This window comes from Sapajus apella, unplaced genomic scaffold, assembly GCF_009761245.1.
Source record: "Sapajus apella isolate SASKATOON/1434 unplaced genomic scaffold, GSC_monkey_1.0 scaffold3, whole genome shotgun sequence".
NCBI classification, from domain to species: Eukaryota; Metazoa; Chordata; class Mammalia; order Primates; family Cebidae; genus Sapajus; species Sapajus apella.
The window spans coordinates 50,472,218-50,487,829 of NW_022436943.1; positions in this window are offsets into that span (position 1 = coordinate 50,472,218).

Here is a 15,612-nt window from a genome sequence, read left to right on the forward strand (position 1 = left end):
CTTTGGGAGGCCAAGGCAGGCAGATTGCTTGAGCTCAAGAGTTCGAGACCAGCCTAGTCAACATGATAAAACACTGTCTCTACAAAAAAAAAAAATACAAAAACTAGCCAGGGTGATGGCACACACCTGTGAACCCAGGCACCCTAGAGGCTGAGACAGGAAAATGGCTTGAGCCCAGCAGAAATAGGCTGTTAATAAGCAAAGATTGTGCCACTGCACTACAGCCTGTGCAACAGAGCGAGACCCTGTCTCAAAAAAAAAGAAGTTGGGGGGGGACATATAAAGCACTGTTTATGAAGAGCCATAAAATAATTCAGCATAGCTGAAGAGTAGAGAGAGGAGTGAGTGGAGAGCAGAAGGTAAGGTAGAAAAAGATTAATCTGGAGAGGGCATGAGCAACCAGCTTTCAAAGGCTGAATTTATGAATTCTGCCTTCTCACTACTATGCTTCTCTCACAGCATTTTTTTTTATCCTGGCCCAATTTAGGAAACTATTTTGTGGGGGTCCCATTAGGTTCAGCTTTCACTTGCTAGAAAAGCATGGACCGACACATGCCACAAAGCAGGTCAGAAAGTGACTTTCTGTCAACATTCGTCCCCACCCCCACAACATTAACAAGAAAATGAGACCGCCTGCCCAGCTGTCCTGCTGGATGTCACTGGGTAAATTATCTTTTATTAAGAATCTGTAATTGTTCTTCACTGAGCCATGACCTAAATTTAGCGGTGCTGAAGAGTGAGCCCCAGCCAACAGGATTTCCCTGAGAACACGATGAAGTTCCTGTATCAATTCGATTCATTAACTAGAAAGAGAGAACAAGCAGCCAGCTTTTTTCTTTTGTTTTTTGGCCCCCATTCTTCAGTGAATCATTCGTTTAGTTTGACCAGAATTTTTCTGGGATAGTTTATGACTCCGTAAAAACAAACAAACAAACAAAAAACACAGCAAACCTCATTCAAATACTTCTTTCGACATTAACTCGGAGGCAGAAACCAAATTACATTAAGTGGATCTGACGGTCTTGCATTTAAAGTGCTTGGGTTTACCCACTGAGTATTTTCAGCCTGAGGAGAAGAAATTCTCTCAACTTGGGTAGGGTGTTTGGGGACTTGGGATAAAATAAAGAAGAGCCAACTTGGCTCACAAGTGGATCTAAGAACAGGAAGAAAGAGAAGGAAAGGCAAAAGTTAAGAAAAAGACAAAGACAATACAAACCTAGTACAAGTTTCCGGTGGAAATTCGTAAGCTGTAATAAAGCATATAAGAATGAAGAGAACCAACATAAATGCTTACTATGTCTAAGAACGCCTTTAATCATGACAGCCCAGTTGAGGTCCAGAGAAGTCACGTAATTTAGCTAAGGACACACAGTTTCTAAAGAACTGAGTCAAAATTTAAAGCTACATCTGACTTAAAGTCCAATGTTTCTTTACCCTAACACTAATTTTTACATTCTGACAGTGCAAACTGCAGACCAGTGATTGAGAATGCCTTGGAATCTCATAGACTGATACCCTATGGTATCAGGTAGAAAGCAAATAGCCCTCAATTCGAACATCATTCCTCATTTTTTACAGCAATCCCCAAAAAAGAATCATTTTATGGCTGCATCTCCTGCTTCCTTGGCTGGAACCACCTGATGGCTAAGGTCTTACTGTTTAGACATTTGATGCATTCTTATGTGAGAAGTACAAAAGCACCCAGAATAGAGAGGACAGTCTACAATGTACCCTCCAGAAGCTCAGTGTTTAGTCAGGAGACTAAGAGACATACACATACCGATATTAATGGATGGTGACATCTTGCTTTCACTGATATCATCTCAATGGAGTCTCACAGCAAATTTGTAAGGTAGTCTGAACAGGTGACATTATCCCTACTGTATAAGTGAAGAAACTGAGGTTTAATGGATTGAGTCACTGGCCCAAGGCCACAAAGGAAGTGAGTGGCAGAATCTAGTGTGAAGCCCAGAGTATATGGCTCTGCGCTAGTATTTTTCACAGTCCTCTGTAGTGACTGTCAGGTTGCTTTTAAGATTATGAAACTCCTGTATTGAATTAGGATTCAGATTGGGACCTTGGAGTCTGAAGATAGAACTACTTGCGAAGAAGCTTCACAATATCTTAGAAGAACCCCCCTCCATGAAGCAGATTTGAGTCTCATTCCATTTCTGTGCTTACATTAATGGACCACGTTAGACAAGGCATTTAACATATTTGGACCCCAGCTTCCAAATCTATACAATGGAAGGTATAGTTGGAGAGAGTATAAAGACTTTATTGCCCACTTTACTTGACAGTTTTTCAGAGCAGTCAATTAGACTTTGTAAATAAAAGTGGCTTTAAATACAAAGTGCTTTCTAAGCCCCAGCATTGCCTAAAACCCTGAGATTGCTTGGATGTGTTCACAGGTGCTGTCACAATTGACTCTTACCACAACTCTAGAAATGACAGGCATTAATTCTTCCCAGTCCATAGATGAGGCAACTACAAAGTGTTATTTTTAACTCCTCATTTTTTTAAAGAGAAAAACTGAGCTTGATCACATTAAAAAATTTTGCCCAAAGTCAATATGGTAGATATTGACCGTGGAATTGGAGAAAAATCTTCTGTCAAAAGAGCAGGAACCACAGACTCAAATACTTTCAGGGTTATGTTAGCAGGTGTGGAACACAAGTGCACAAAATGAGCGAAATAAGATGCCAAATGACCTGGTGTTGGAGTGGCAATAGAGAGTTGTGGGGCCTGTAGCAAATCAGAGGGAACATGTCTCAGTTAAAAGAGAGTGGCCGCAACTCAACTCCAGCCAATTGTTGCCATTCAGTATTAAGCCCAGGGATTTTTAGAACTTCCAGCTAGAAAAATAGAGGCTAGATATGTATATTCTTGTTCAAGATTGCCTCAGTTAGAAGATATTAGCAAGTAAATCAATAGTAACACATTTTTAAATTATCACTATGCTGGTCCACATAATAAGGGGACAGTTTGCTTCCTGCGCTCACAAAGTGTTTCAGATTAAGTTATGACCAGTTAAGTATGCAAAGACAAAACGGTGTATCTGTAATGCAGTGATTGTGAGCATGAACTTTGGAAACGTATGATCTGGGTTCAAATTCTAGTGTTGACATTAAGTAGTTTAATAATCTTGGGCAAGTCACTTGACTTCTCTATACCTCAGTTTCCCTACCTGTAAAATGAAAGTAATAAGAATACTTAACCCTTTCAGTGGTTGTACTATCATATGAATTGACATACGTAAAACACTTAGAACGGTGCCTGGCACACAGTAAGAATCAGGTAAATATCAACAGTTATTAAATCTCTCATCCCTGGATAAGCATCTCCTAGAAAACATCTTTCTCCATGTACCAGCTTAATCATATTTATTCTGTCGTTAATGTTTACACCATATGTTCTTTCTGGGTAGAGGAGCCTGAAGTTATTCGATTTATCCTGACCTTGGAAAAGACAAAGCAGCATGTCCCTAGGGTTCTAAAAATTTCACTGGAAATGATCACCCAGTGTCCCCTAAACCTCAGCCAGCATTTCTCTATTCACAGCTGCACTGAAGAGCTTCCTTCCTGGCTTGTGTCTCCAAAAGGGGAAATGATGGCAAGGTCTGTAAAAGGAAGGAAAGGGGACCTTTTTAATTAGCTTTCTCTTTTGAATGACGCCATCACAGATCTGATTCACTTCCATGAATTGAGGGGAAAAAAAAAAGCAGGGTAGGTGGTAAGCACTCTGTAAGGAGTGAATGAAAACTGCCAGGAGAGCAGAGATGAGAGGAGTGCTGCAGTTGGAGAAAACAGCCATGTGAACTTGGCCCTCCACCATGACCCACGTTTAGGCCAGGAGATGATGTCAAAATCTAAATTTAAAATGGAGGTGGCAAAAGGTTTGCTGCCCTAGTTGGCAAGGAGAGGCCAAAAGAGAGATGGAAATGTTGGTCTGATCCAGTGTTGTAGAATGTACCAACTGGAAACTTTTATGAAAGGGTCTCCTGTTTGCAGGTCTAGTTCTGTGACATTCCACAGGAATATTTTCTGCTTTCAGGTCATGTTATGGGGTGTGTGTGTGTGTGTGTGTGTGTGTGCACGTGCACGCATGTGTGCATAATACATTTACATGAAAGTTCACAAGCCTGAGGCAGCCTACTAATTGCATGGCATCGTCTTTCTCACAGACATTTACTCTATGACAAATCAATGTGCCTCTATGGAGACTGAAGAACAGGACTCAGATCTATGGAATGTGGATAACACCACTTCTCCAGTTGTTTTCATGTTGTAGGCTCAGTATTAATGTCCTTACCACTAATTCATGCCAGTTTTTGGAAGTAGGTATTAATTTTACATGATAGATGGAGAAACAGGCCCATAAAAGCCAACCAACTTGTCATAGCTACACAGCTACTGAGTGGGATTTTAATTAGGTCTGACTTCTTCAAAAGCCTATGCTCTTTTTACCGCCCTCATGCGATCTTCAAAAGAATTACATGATAAACAAGAGGTTTTTGCACACAAGACTTAACCATTCTCCAAACCCTCGTTTCCATTCTTTCCCTCCTTGCCAATGAGTTTACTTTTGCTGTGAAACTTCTGTCCTTTTAAGACCTAACTCAAAAACCCTGTCCTCAGTGAAGGTTTCACTGACCTACCATTCCCTCATCCAGATACTATCTTTGTCATTTCTGAGATATCACAGCCTACATTATAGGGCTCAGGCGTATCAGTGATTATACCAAATAATGGGCAGGGATAGCTCTCTGAAATTTGATGAACCTCGTTATCAAGTCATGCTCATCATCAACGTCCGGTCCAGTGCCTGACTCATGGTGTTAACAAACCTATTCTGTATGTGTTTGTGAAGGGAAGGAAGGAAGGAAAAATGAAAGAAAGGGAGGGAGGGAGAGAGGCAGCAGGCATAGAGATATGATTTCATTTTCATAAGCAAAAGAGACAAATAAGAATCATTACTCTAAAGTGAGAAGTCTTTTAGTTTTTGATTCAACAAACTGATTCCTGGTCTAGGCTCCACCACTCTATAATAGCTCATACAGTGCATGTATGTATGTATGGGCCTAACTTTCCCTCAACTGACCAGGTTACATTGCTTGTCTCCAAATGTTCATTAAATATCCTGCAAAACCTTGTACTCATCAATTCTGCTAACATTTTATCGTATCCCAGCTGAAGTTAACTCAACTCTGGCATCAAGGAAACCAACTCAGATGGGAACAGATGGCGTTCGAATTTGTTATTTGTTCTGTTATCAGTTCACAATCTTGCTGTTTATGTTTGTTTAGTCCTAAAGCCTTCCCCCACCCCAGCTGAAAAAAATGTTTCTATCTGGGTCAACAGGTGTCACTGTTGAACAATACAAATATGCCCCCCAATGCTCCATCTTTTTGGTGCTGAAAACTCTAGCTGGTTACAAGATCCACCCTCTGTTCAGTCCTGATGTTATCAAGTGAGTGAAATCTGTAGTCACTGAGTCAGTGGCCTGAATAGACTCCCAAGGAGTACCAGTATATATTTGTCTTAATGATCTAATTTGAATACAACTGGAGACCTTACTACTCAGAAAAGGAGGCAGCTAGGAAGAAGAAACTATAACTCTTTCCTTTGGCAAAAGGCAGCATTATTGGAGGAGCCTTGTTGCTCCATTTAGAAAGTCTAAGCCTTAGTGCTTGCACTATCCCTACCAGTTGCCACAGGTATAAATGGCTCATGCCAGAGGGTCCTCCACAGCAAGCTGGTACAGGAGAGAGGTAGGTTGTAGATCACTAAAAAGACCAGATTATTAGCTTAGGCCACGATCTTCCAGGACACCTAGAGTTACTCAGGAAGAATTTAAGGGGAATATATTCACAGAAAATAGGTGGGGATAGAGTGAAAGAAATGTGTCAATTGCTATCAGTTTATCACTCTCAGGCTGATGAGGCCGGGGAGCTGTGGAATTGGGTAGAATGGAAGGCAATGGAATATGAAATGGTGTGGAATATGCTACAGGAATGCAAGCAGAATAAAATCAAATGAAATGGACCAGAACAGACCAGGACACAAAACAGATTATTGTATCAAAATTATGAAATGAAATACAGAATGCAATAGAATTAGATGGACTTTATCATTAAATGCTTTGAGACATATAGAGAAGATGTGTTTAATTGGCTTCAAAGTCATTAGCAAACTCAGGAAATTGTCATTATATTTCCAGGCCAGATGATTTAGCTACACAGAGACCTAAAAGTCTGGTGCTTTTCTTGAGTTATTCTACTTTAACATTAGCACAAGTGGTCACCTGTCATGGTCCACGACTGGCACTCTGTTGTCACAACCAATATTTATTGCCTCTCCGCTGGACCCTTTGTACGTATTATTTCATTCAGTTATCCTATCAGTCCAATGGCATAGGTCCTATTTTGATCTACATTTTATAGATGTGGAAATAGAGGCACCAGAAGGTTCAAATACTTGCCCAAGACCACAAAGCTGGAAAGTACTGGAATCAGAATTCAAACATCAGGCAGTTTGATTTAAGCTCCTATACACTAAGCCACTGCCTCTCATCATGCCAGGGTCTCATAGCCTATGACACTTAAATGTGGAGATATTAAGATCTGTGTGTTCTATGTTTTAGCCACAAAATGTTACCTGCAAAAAGGCTGGAAAGCTTAGCAGAGGCATTGCTCTGCTACAGAAATGATAAAACAGCAGCACTCTACTCTGCTGCCATACTCAACACAACTAACACTATACTCGTCCCTTCTAATTTTAAACAAGGTTTCACTGGGGGCTTCCCTGATCCTATTAAATATTCCTAATCCTGAGACTCATTTGCTCAACAAATATTTCCTGAGGGTCTGCAGTGAATGTAGGCAATCCAATCATTCATTTACTCATTTAACATTTGAACACCTATTATTTCTCCCTTGGTTTCTTTTTCTTTTTCTTTTCCTTCTTTCTTTCTTTCTTTTTTTTTTTTTTTTTTTTTTTTTGAGATGGAGTCTCGCTCTGTCACCCAGGGTGGAGTGCAATGGTGTGATCTTGGCTCATTGCACCCTCCTGAAGCGATTCTCCTGCCTCAGCATCCGGAGCAGCTAGGACTACCAGCATGCACCACCATGCCCCACTAATTTTTGTATGTTTGATAGAGACAGAGTTTTGCCATGTCAGCCAGGCTGGTCTCAAACTTCTGACCTCAGGTGATCTGCCTGCCTTGGCCTCCCAAAATGCTGGTGTGAACCACTGCGCCTGGCCCCACCCTTTGGCTTCTAAGAAAGTAGATTCATTTATTTTAAAAAGAATCTCAGCAATAATTTTTTTTAAAAAGACAATGGAAGAAGGGTATCGAATCAGGTAACGAGGATCTCCCCTAACTGAGATCCTACAATGCCCATTTTTAGCCATCTTTGTTAAGTGCTTACTACTTGAGAGAGGCTGTACAGTCTGCTCACTGAGAGTAGCTGCTTCAGTTCAAACCCTGGCTCTAACACTAAATAGCCTTGTCTTTTTCTGTGAGCTACTAAAGCACACTGTACTTCAGTTTCCTCATCTATTAGATGGGAATAATAGTATACTTCCGAAGATAAAACACGTTAATGTGCATGAAGCTCTTTACTGCTTGATACAAATTAAGAATTTCATAATGTTAGCTATTATTATTTCCCAGGCTTTGTATCATGTGCTTAGTAGACATTATCTCTTTTTTTAATACTGAGTATAATGTAGTTTTTAAAAAATAAACTTATTTTTAGAGCAGTTTTACATTCACAGCAAAATTGATCAGAAATTACAGTATTCCAAAATACTGCCTCCATTCATGCATAGCCTCCTCCATTCTCAACATCCCCTACCAGAGTGCTGCATTGGTTACCGCTGATGAAACTATATTGACACATCATTATCACCCAAAGTCTATGGTTTATGTTAGGGTTCACTCTTCTTGTACATGCTATGAGTTTGGACAAATGTATAATGATGCATATCCACCATTACAGTATCATACAAGAATAGTTTCACTGTCATGAAAATCCTCTGTTTTCTACCTATTTATCCCTCTCTCTCATCAGCCACTAGCAATCCCTGATCTCTTTTACTATCTCTATGGTTTTGCCTTTTTAAGATTGTAACATAGTTGGAATCATACAGTACATAGCCTTTTCCTATTCAGATTGGCTACTTTCACTTAGTAATATACATTTAAGTTTCCTCCATGCTTTTTTATGAGGCTTTATAGCTCATTTCTTTTTAGTGCTGAATAGTATTCCATTGTCTACCATACCACAATTTATTTATTCATTCACTTACTGAAGGACATTTTGGTTGCTTTCAAGTTTTGGCAATTACGGCTAAAACTGCTATAAACATCCGTGTGCAGGTTTCTGTGTGCACATAACTTTTCAACTCCTTTGAGTAAATACCAAGGAGCATGATTGGTGGATTGTATAGCAAGTATATGTTTACTTTTATAAGACACTGCCAAACTGTCCTCTAAAGTGGCTGTACCATTTTTTATCCCCACCAGCAACAAATGAGGGTTCCTGATGCTCCACATCCTTGCCGGCATTACTGTCGTCAGCGTTCTGCATTTTGGCCATTCTAATAGGTATGAGTGGTAATTGTTGTTTTAATTTGCATTTATCTTATGACATATGATATAGTGCATCATTTCACATGCTCATTTGCTATCTTATATCTTCTTTGGTGCAGTGTCTATTAAAGTTGTGGGTCGATTTATAAGTAGGATTGTTGGTTGTCTTATTGTTGATTTATTTGTATATTGTGAATAATAGTTCTTTGTCAGATATATCTTTTGCAAATATTTTCTTCCAGTGTGGCTTTTCTGCAGCTTCCCTTGATATTGCCTTTCATGGAGTAGACATTGTTAATGTTAATGAAGTCCAACTTATTAATTATTTCACAGTTTGTACCTTTGGTGTTGCATATAAACAAATTATCACTATACCCAAGGTTATCTAAGTTTTCTTTATGTTATCTTCTAGGCATTTATACTTTTATATTTTAATTTAGGTTTATGTTGCATTTGAGTTATTTTTGTGTAGGGTATAAGGTCTATGTCTGGATTGAGTTTTTTGAATGTGAATGTTCAGTTGTTCCAGCACCATTTGTTGAAAAGACTGTCTTTGCTCCATTGTAGTGCCTTTGCTCACTTGTTGATTATCAGTTGACTATATTTATTTAGGTCTATTTCTAGGCCCTCTATTCTGTTTCATCTATCTATTTGCCTATTCTTTTAATAATACCATGCTGTCTTGATTATTGCAGCTTTATAGTAAGTTTTGAAGTTCAGTAGTAGTCAGGCAATTTCATTCTTCTTCAATATGGCTATATTTTGCCATTCCATATAAACTTTAGCATTAGTTTGTGGATATCTACGGAATAATATTTTTGAGATTTTGATTGGGATAGCATTGCATCTATAGATCAAGTTGAGAAGAACTGATAGCTCAACAATATTGACTTTTCTTATCCATGAACATGGAATGTCTCCATTTATTTAGTTCATCTTTGATTTCTTTCATTAGAGTTTTGTGGTTTTTCATATATATATATATATATGTATGTATATATATATCTTGTACATATTTTGTTAGGTTTATACATAAGTATGACATTTTGGGGATACTAATGTACATAGTTTTATTTTTAATTTCAAATCCCTTTTGTTCTTTGCTTGTATATATGAAAGTAATTGGCCTTTGTATATAAATCTCATATCCTGAAATCTTGCTATAATTATTTACAAGTTTCAGAATTTTTTGTTGTTGATTATTTTGAGATTTCTACAGATAATCATGTCATCTGCAGACAAAACTTTATTTTTTCTTATTAATATAACTTTTTTTTTCTTCTTGCACTAGCTAGGACTTCCAATATGATGTTGAAAAGGATTGGTGAGAGCATAAATCCTTGCCTTGTTCTTACTTTTACTTGGAACGCTTTTAGTTTTTCACCATTAAGTATGATTTTAATTGTAGGTTTTTAGAGATATTTCTTATAAAGTTGAGGAAATTACCTTCTATTTCTAATTTACTGAGTATTTTCATTATGAATAGGTGTCATATTTTGTTAAATTGTCTACATCTACAGATATGATAATATGTTTTCTTTTTCTTGAGCCTGTTAATGTGGTGGATCACATGAATTGATTTTCAGATGTTCAACATGGCTTGTGTACCTGAGATAAATTCCAATTAGTCATGGCATATAATAATTTTCATACACTGTTGGATTTAATTTACTAATACTTTACTGAGGACTTTGCATCAAATTCATTAGAGATACTGAACTCTGATGTGTCTGTGTCTCTGGACCGAATATCATGCCCTCTTAGATTTCTTCCACCCCACTTTAGGTGGGACGGAAGTGGGCTGGATAGCTGAAGTAGGCTGGAGTTGAGTATTTCTCTTCCTCCATGTGGAAGGCTGGAGCTTGCTAGAATTGAATATTTCTTTTCCTCAGGTCAATTAGGCTCTGATAAAAACCCTAGTGGGTTAGGCTGTGGTTAGATAGTTTCTCCTGAGGGCAGACCCTGTTTAAAAAAAAAAATGTATTGCTCTATTTCAAAATGTGTCCTTTTTCTCTCCTCTTGCTAAAGCATGAGGAAATTTTTCTCAGATATTCAATATGAGAATGTGCTAGAGCTCCCGGAGGTAAAACTCATAAAAGCATGGTACCCCCATTTCTGGGCTCTCTAGGCATTTTTATCTCTCAGATTTGTTCACACCGAGTCTCCAGAAATAAGTCAATTTATAGTTCAGGTTTTTCTATCCTGGCACTGGTTCCAATGGATGTTTCAGCCCATAGGTTGCTACTCCAGTAGGTTGTGATTCTCTTTATCTGCCTATCTGTCTCTCCAATTCTGGGGGCAGCAATTTGCCTTGTGACCTTCCTTCTCTTATATATCTAAGAAAATGTATTGATTTTTTCATTTCTTCAGATTTTTCCTTATTTTTAGGATGGAGTGGGGACTGCCAAGCTTCTTCTACATCAGACCAGAAACAATAAGTCCCCTGGCATAAATTTTAATCATGATAACCAGCCTATGAAGTAGATGTTACAATTTCTACCCATTTACAGGCATGAAAAATTGGGTACCAAGAAATTAAATAATCAGCCCAAAGCCTCGAGTTAGTGGGTAATAGAACTAAGTTTCAAATCTAAGCCAGTCCAACTCAAAAGCAAGGGCTCTTAACCATTACGCAATAATACCTCCTTTTCGAGCTGTTAGGAGGTCTAATAGAGTATAGGAAAGAACATCCAGAAGTTGGGCAGAAATGAAGTGTTTCAAGTAGTCCTGAAAGGAGGAGGGTTATGGAAACAGGAGAGGAGTACATGGGTAGAAAGTGGTGAACTTTAGGCAGAAAAATATAAAACCACTAGGACATCAAAGAAATGTGTCAGCTCTTCCTGGAAATAGCTCATAGCTTCCTGAGGGCCCCACCCCAGAAAACCACATTGAACTTCCTCTACTTAATCTATACCTGCTGTTGCCTCCTGTCTTTCTCCTACCACAACACAATTTAGCCTTTTCTGATTTACCAACAACAGCCATGCCTACATAACAACTAGGTACTTAGGAAGATCATAGAAATTAGTGCTTCCAGAATGGCCATGCGATAGTCAGCCTATCTAATGTGATATCACCCTGGTCCAAGCCACTGTCTTCTCATTCCTGATCTCTATAGTTATTTCCAAACTAGTTCCCTTTTGTTTACACTAGTCCTCCCAATCTATTATCCAACCTATAAACAAAGTAAGCTTCCAAAGCGTAAATCTATTTACCTCACTGCATTGTTTAATGCCTGCTTTTCATCATTCTTAGATAACATCCAAATCCTTAACAAGAAGCATCTTGTGTAAAGTCTCTGTAGTGAGAAGGGACATGGCTAGCCAGAGAGTAGAAAACAAAAAGGACAGTGGAGGATATGAGATTGGAAAGTGACAGGGTCCAGCATCTTTCAACATTAGCACTAATCCAGATTTGTACTTTCATCCTCCATTGAGAAATTCTTTGATTCATGACAGTAAAAGATAACCTCATTCATTCTGAGGTTCATATGAAAGCTTTGGAGTCATCTTTGAATTCTCTCTTCCTCTTACACTCAGAATTTGATCTTTCTGTACATGTTACTGCTTAACCTTCAAAATATCTTAACCAACATTGCTGTCAGCAGCCTGGTCCAAACCACCTACTTCTGACATCGAAAATCATCACAGAGGCCTCGCTAATGATATTGCTGCTTCCCCCGACCTCATACAGTCTGGTCTCCATATTCTAGAGAAAAAAAAAATTTAACACCTAAGTCAGACCACGTGACTCCACTGCATTATCTTTCTGGTACATTATCATCTCACTGAGAGTAAAATCTAAAGTCTTCACCAGGGCACATGGGCTTATACTCAAAGCTGCCCACTGCTCCCTGCTCCCATGCCTTAACTGATCTCGCCTCCCTTTTTCTTTCCACTCCAGCCTGCTGCTTCCATTCTTGCTCTTCAAAAACTTTGAACATATTGCTCCCTTCACACTTATATCTTTGCAGTTCCTTCTCAGAATATCCTGTTCCCAGCTATCTATATGACTGTCTTTCTAGTTTCGTTCAAGTCTCAGTTCAAATGTCACTTTATCAAAGAAAACATCCCTGATCACCCCACCTAAAATAGAACTACTCATTGCTCCTTTTCCCATGTTTCTACTTTAGTTTTGTCCTTATCATATCCTACTACCTGGCACATTATTATCTTGCGTCTGTTTTATACCTCCCCAACCTACCCAGCATGATGTAAGCTGTAGAATTCAGGGACTGTATCTGCTCATTCTCTACTGTATCCTTCATTTTAAGAATAATCCCTGTTACATAGGGGGTGCTTAATAAATATTTGTTGTAGATAAGTGAACCTCTGTCAACTTTAAGAAAGTACAGCTTCATAAGACCAGTGTTATTCTCTGTTTGTCTCCAATGCATGGCAGAGTCTGGCTCATAAAAGACACTGAAAATATTAATAGAAAAGTGAAGAAACAATTAGGGTAGCTAATTGACTATGAGATAAGGATCTGAAAACAGGTAGTGAAAGGGTCTAGAAATGTGAGGTAGCATGATCTACTACCTATGAAGGTTATTTGGGAAGAACAAGTCAATATCTCATTTTCAGAGGCCAAAGATTAGATTCTACGCTGGAGGATAGATACCCGGTTGAGGAAAAATCCTGGAAGTCTGAAGTGGGGCACAAGTTGGGCCTGTAGTAGTGAGCACTTGATGCTTTATCCCAGGGCATTAGAGCCTATGAACTTTCTCTGGCCTCTGTTGAGGATTAACAATCAAAATAGGCAGGAAGCAGTCTCCATTGGAATGTCAAGGGCTACCATGCAGCTGGAGAAGCTGAGCAGTGCAGAGAATGGAAAGGGCAGTGTCTGTGATGTACATGAGCCATTTCTAAGGTGAGTTTTTGTTTTCTCAGGGAAGTTTGTACTTGGGTGGTCAAGGGGACTGTTAATCCATGGAGAGTTTCTTGGCCTGAACTGAATGTGGATCCAAATTGTCTAGAGAGGCATTGTGCCTTCCAACATGTTTTATTCCAGTGCAGGCACAGCTGCAGTGCCACATTTTGCTGACCCACCTGAAATGCAAATAGGAAGAGCTTGCTTTACTTCAGCTGCTGCCTCCCCTTCTACTCTGCAAGAAGCCGATCAATAATAATTTTACTTAAGACACTAGGTTCCAAGGGACTGAATCTGAAAAGATATCTTGATATAAAGAGGAAAAGCAAATGGAGGGTGGAGGAGATGCCATTCAAACTTAAAAGAACATAATGAATTATCTGTGCAATGAATTATCTGTGCTATGTATCTGAGAGGCAGTGCGATGGAAAGGAAAGAAATCAAGTTGGGCACTCCAGATCAAGCCTTACTCCAGGACCTACAGAATGTGGGGCTTTGAGATGGCACTCAAGATTTCTGAGCTTTTTTGATTCAAAAAACATTGTTTTCTACATGCTTCTTAAAACTCAATCAAGAGGTTAATAATATTTGCATAATATTTTTTGAAATACATGAATTTGTTAATGTAATTATCTCATTCATACTACAGGGTAGGAAATAGTGTCATTCTCACTTTGTGGAGGAGGAAAGTCAAGACTTAAAAGTTGCAGGAGCCTACCCCAGCCCTGGTGGTCCTGTGACAACCCAGCTACTCAACTGTCCTCCTCTCAGAGTTTTCTAATATGGAAACCATGCCGCAGGGAGCATTAACTATATGGAAAATAAATTAACACCATAAATAACCAGAGAAAGCCCAAATATCTCTAAATGTGGGACTCCCTAGTAAGAAACTGGGATTGCAGGAGTGTCAGAATCCTACCCCATTTCTCAACAACCCCTCTATGAGGTTATCTGGGAAAATGCATGCAGGAAGATGAAGAAGAAAAGGTAAAGAGGTCTGGATTTCTCTGAGCTAGACTGAGGCTCTGAAATCTTAGTAAACTGAACATAAACAGTCCAACTAATAGACAAGAGGGGCTCTCCAATTCTCAATTTTCTCACCAAACCACAGAAGAGAGTTGCAAGAGTAGAAACACACACGCACACACACACATACACACACACATACAGAGAAAGAGAGAGAGACTTCTAGAGGGGCTTTTGCCGTAAAGAGTGGAAGGAGAGAAGAGAGATTCCCACAGGCAGGTAATGTTTCAACAACTGTTGCTCCCATCTAATAGTCAAACTGAGCACACCACAGGGCAAGACTAGGGTGAGGTGAGCATGGCCCCTCAGGTGTAAATTTTAGGGGGGCATGGATTCTCAGATTCGTAACACCTGCAGGGTCAGCATCTGACAGTGGGTGCTCCTGGAAATGTTGCACCCTGTGAGCCTCACTTGCATTATCATAGCCCCAGGTCTGCAGTCAGTATCCCAAAATCAACTCAAGTTATCAGTAAGTTATGCTTTTGAGGATCTAGGTGATAAGAGACGCGGGAACCTGTACCTTCCCGCAATCCTAAGCATGGGCCTTCCTGTTGCCTTGCATCTACCATTCCTCTAGGCTCTCCTTCCTTCTCAAACTATACTGCTTCTGGGAATCTTGTTAAATTATATTCTGATTCAGTAGGTCTTGGGTAGGGCCTAAGTTTCCAAATCTCTAATAAGCTTCCAGATAATGTTAATTTGTGATGGTCCACTAACCACTCTGAGTACCAATGCCTAGAAATGATGATTCTTCAAACCCAAGTGACAGCCCATAGTAATTAACTCATTAACTTAGTTCTGCCATAAAGTCAGAACAAAGCAAGGAGAAACAGAACCTCTGCAGTGAATGGGCCATTTCTGAAGGTCACTTCAAAGCAGAAACTCAAGACCCTGAGTGAATAATAAATACATAAGCTTCTGGATATTTGCAGAAATGTAATAAAGTTGTAACATTCAGGGGCTTAAAATAAGGTGGGCTTAAACCAAGAAAATTATGTTTGTTTCATACTGCTTCCATTCCAGAAGTCTTCTTTCCAGGTCTGTCTATCCTGTCCTCAAGAAAAATCTATCATCTCATAGAAAGACTCAAATGGCAAACTGAAGTTTTTAGGTACTGTCTTG